The sequence below is a fragment of the Pteropus vampyrus genome, unplaced genomic scaffold (genome assembly GCF_000151845.1).
Source record: "Pteropus vampyrus isolate Shadow unplaced genomic scaffold, Pvam_2.0 Scaffold142, whole genome shotgun sequence".
In the NCBI taxonomy this organism is placed as follows: Eukaryota; Metazoa; Chordata; class Mammalia; order Chiroptera; family Pteropodidae; genus Pteropus; species Pteropus vampyrus.
The window spans coordinates 1,587,398-1,591,456 of record NW_011888923.1 but is presented as its reverse complement, the minus strand read 5'-3'; the positions used below and the strand labels follow the sequence as shown (position 1 = coordinate 1,591,456).

The 4,059-nt window shown below is 57.6% G+C and overlaps 1 pseudogene; it reads left to right on the top strand.

The window, feature by feature from the left end:
• Positions 1-626: 626 nt before the first annotated feature.
• LOC111744848 lies at positions 627-745 on the top strand (annotated as a pseudogene).
• Positions 746-4,059: the final 3,314 nt, after the last annotated feature.

Here is a 4,059-nt window from a genome sequence, read left to right as displayed (position 1 = left end):
ACTCAGCAGACAGGTTAAGTCCTGCACGTTGTGTTGTATGTTAATTATACTCTAATAAACGTATCTTAAAAGCTTGAGAAAAAAGTCCTGACTCTTTATCCAGCCGTTTATTCTGTCCGGTGACCATTGGACGCGTTTTCATAACCCGTGTTTCTCGTGGCACGTCTCGTTGACGTTACCCAGCGTTCTGCCGGAGCAGGAGGAAGGGCTCCTTCTGCTTGTTTTAACATGGCTCAGAGCGTCAGAATATCCCAGGGACAGGAGAGTAACCCGTGTCTTTGACCTGCCTTTATTTTTTACCAGGTCACCATTTATAGAACCTCATTGTTGCAAGGAACGTGAAGACTTGCCGTGCGCCTCGGTCCTAAGGGGGCAGCCCCTGCTGGAAGCTGACGCGGCTGACTTCCAGCCTGTGGATTGAGCTCGGTGGGGTGGGGGCCTGGGGTGGGGGACGTTCTCGCTCATTACCGGGGTTCTTGCTTGAGTCTCTTCTCCCTGCACTGGCCAAGGGTGGCCGTGTCTGCGCGTGTGGCTTCCACTGGCACCAGTCTGTTGGCAGTTCCCATTCTATCTGCAATTCACACTTTGCTCCTTAGTTCAAACTATATATCTAGAGACCTACTGTAGTCTACGGCCACGCCACCCCGAACAAGCCCGATCCCGTCTGATCTCGCAAGCTAAGCAGGGTCGGGCCTGGTTAGTACTTGGATGGGAGACCACCTAGGAAGACCAGGTGCTGTAGGCATAAAAAAATAAAAAATAAAGGATTGTAAGCTGACAAGGTCCTTACAATCTGTGAGGTCAACCAAGGGTTGCCTCGTCTAAAAGAAAAAAAAAAAGATACCTATTGCATATCGCTTTCCCTCTCCCCTGCTCACAGATGCGCTTTTAGTTTCGTGTAGTTTCTCATACCTTTCCAGCTGCTGCTTTCTCTCTGCCATTTCCCTTCCCAGCCCCCCTTAACCGCGGAAGAGGGCGTCTGCCTCCCACCGCTCAGAGGAAGCTTCTGTTGGGAGTCACTGGGAACTCGTCGTGACCAAAGCGCCTGGCCCGTTTTCAGCCCTCGTCCTTCTTGGCTTCTCTGCAGCGTCTGCTGGTGTCGTCTGCCCTCGTTTGTCTGCGGGAGAGTCGCTCTCTCCCTTGGCTCTGACGCCAGTCTCGCTCCCGCGTCGCCGCGCAGGCCGGCCTTCTTCCTGGCTCCCCTTTGAGATGGCAGCGCCTCCGGTTTGTGTCCTTGGCCCTCTTTTCTCTTGCGAGAGAACTGGCCCGCGCTCCTCTGGTGGCTTAAGCTTCGGAGGGTCACCCGTGTCACCCAGTCTGCACCTCTTAGTTTCAGGTCTCTTTCGTTTTGCATACTGAACATGCAGACTCACTGTCCCCAAAGCAAACTCAGTGTCCTCCCCGACTGGTCCTTTCTCTGGTTCAGGGTGTCTCTGAGACCAGCGGCCCAGGCTCGCCGCTCTGGGCTCCTCCCTGGTGCCCTTGATGCTCCCTGGGGTCGGGGAATGATGACCCGTTGGTTCTGTGAACCTCCTTGTGTCCCCTTCTGTCTTCTGTCCGTCTGTCCCACCACTGCCCAGCGTGGGCCCTGGCGACCCCTGAACCATTCCTGGCTCCCCTGACCTCGTTCTTCCTTTTCCTCGTGAAAGTGTCAGTTCACACGTCGGCGCCAGTACCTGCCTCCCTCGCTCGTGTGTCCCGGGGCTGGACACAGGCCCTGGACACGGAAGGCGCTGAAGGGCGGGTCGGCGGAGTGCGTGGTGGCTGCTGGTGCAGCCCGGTGGAGCTTGCCCTGTACCTGTGCTCCCTGACACTGTCCCTGCCCCTCCCACGCCACCCAGGGCACAGAGCTGGGGCTGCATGTTCCCGTCTGGCTGTCTCCACTGGGGCCACGGGAGCCCTCCAAGCCGCCCGCCATCTCTGACAAGCCGGGAAGGGCCGCTTTGTGACCTAGAAGCTTCCAGAAGAGGGATTCCCTGTTTCATTTCATGTCAAAATGGTCCTGGTGATCTGTTCTCCCCGACTCGTGCTCTCTAGGGGGATGGAAGCCCCGGTCCCTAACAGGAGTGAGCTGGTGCCAAATACACGCGCGTTGTGTTGGGCTCCGATGGGCAGTTAGAGATGGCGAGAAGCCCGTGGCGCAGCTGCCCCTCTCTCCTCGCTCCTGGCCTTGGATGAGGTGGTGCGTGGAACGGGCGGAGGCTCCATCCTGGGCCGGTCCTACCCCGTAGACATGGAAGGCAGGGCCGGAGACGGGCCAGGGACCACGGAGGCCACGGGAGCGGCGGAGCTGGGCATTTTTAACTGACGCCTCTAATAATTACTGTTTAAGAACAGAAGGCAAAGTGAGATTGTTTCAGAGGCAGATCAGAGCGGCACGGAGTTGGAAGTTGGCTCAGAAATCCGCCTCCCCTCCCTGCTCGGTGGCGGTGATTTAAATATATTTTTTATTTAATTTTCCTTCCCCCTCATTTTTGAGTGTGGCAGCCTTTCCCTAAAGGGAGTGAGAGAGGGAGGTGCAATATGAATATTTTCATACAGTTATTATTTGCCTGGGGCCAGTGCAAGTTTCTTAAGTAAATCAAAATATGCATTTTGGCTAAGTTTCAAACCTCACTGCCAGAGCCACAGTGGGCAGCTGAGCGGGGGCGGGCGGTGCCACCGTGCCCGTGACGCTGCCTCGCTGTCGTCTGGCAGGGTCCCCCGGATCTGAAGAGGAAACGGAGGTCCGTCTTCATGACAGACATCGTTTTTTAGGCCCCGATATTTAAATATTTGTGACTCGTCTGTTCTGACTGCTTTTCGGTTTGTTTGCTTTTTCGAAACCCGGTGTGTGGTTTCTCTTGTGCCCGTGAGCTGGTGAGGCAGCAGGAGTTAGGGGACGGCCTGGAGCCCGAGCAGCAGCGTTGACCTTCACTGTTGCTGCGTTGCCAGACATCGGGGCCCTGGGCCGGGTGAGGGGACACAGTCGCTGACCTCTTGGAGCTCGCGCTTTAAGGGGACGGGGCAGATTAAGTTGCAGCCTCAGCTGCTGGCCCCCCGGCGGCCCGCTCCCGCCTTCCCCAGTCTCCATGTTCTGGGAGGGGTGCAGGGATTTTAAAGGATGGGATGAAGTCCCCTCCACTTGATTCGGGGGCTCCGCATGGAGGCAGCTGGGGATCCCCCGGCTCCGTCCAGACTGCTGTGATGTGACCTTGGTGAGCCAGGGCACCTCGGGCTTGTGTGCCCCTGCCAAACAGGGAGCTCGCACCTCCCCTGGGTGACTGTCCCTCCTCAGGGACATTGCAGACTGTGTGTCGAGCAGCAGGTGCCAGGCCAACCTGACAAGAGTAAAGGTGGCCATCCCTGGGCCCAGAGCCACCTCAGCCAGAGGTTGTGGACCCGACTTCTCAGAGAGAGAGCCCCTGGTGACCGGCTGGCCACCCAGCCCTTCTGTATTTGCCCCCGCCCCAGAGCCAACGAGGTCCTTCTCGAACCTAGCTCGGATCCCACCATACTTCCTGTAACATCTGGGTACTTCCCATGACCTTCTTCGGGCCTCAGGCGGTCGGCTCCCGGCTCCCGTTGTCCATGCCTGTGAACTCACCATTCTTCTGCCCGGGACCCCGGACAGCTCTCACCACGTCCCTGGATAGTACCCGCCCCCCCGCCCCTCTCCTTCTCTGGGCATTATCTGCCTGCTCTGGAGGCCAGGCCGCAGGAGGCAGGGCTTTGACTGTGGCCCGTGGCCTTCCGGGCCCGGGGCGGTGGGTGCCCAGTGTGCAGCCAGGGCGCCCGGCCATCCTCCGGGGTGAGCAGGCCGATGGCCAGGCTCCGTCTCGCTTCAACATCCAGCCGTCTACCCAGAGTGTTTCCTGGCACAGCAACACCGCTCACAGCTCCTACACATGCCAACCTCGAATGTGCAAGAAGGATGTTTAAAGTAAAAGTTTAGGGTGCTTTTCCCAAGAAAAGGAAGAAAAGGCTTTTGTGTCAGTGAATAGGCAACTTGCTCACCTCCTGATTCTTCCCCATAAATTCAAGCCTCTTAGGACAGTGGCCCGGTTGCCTTTTCCAGGT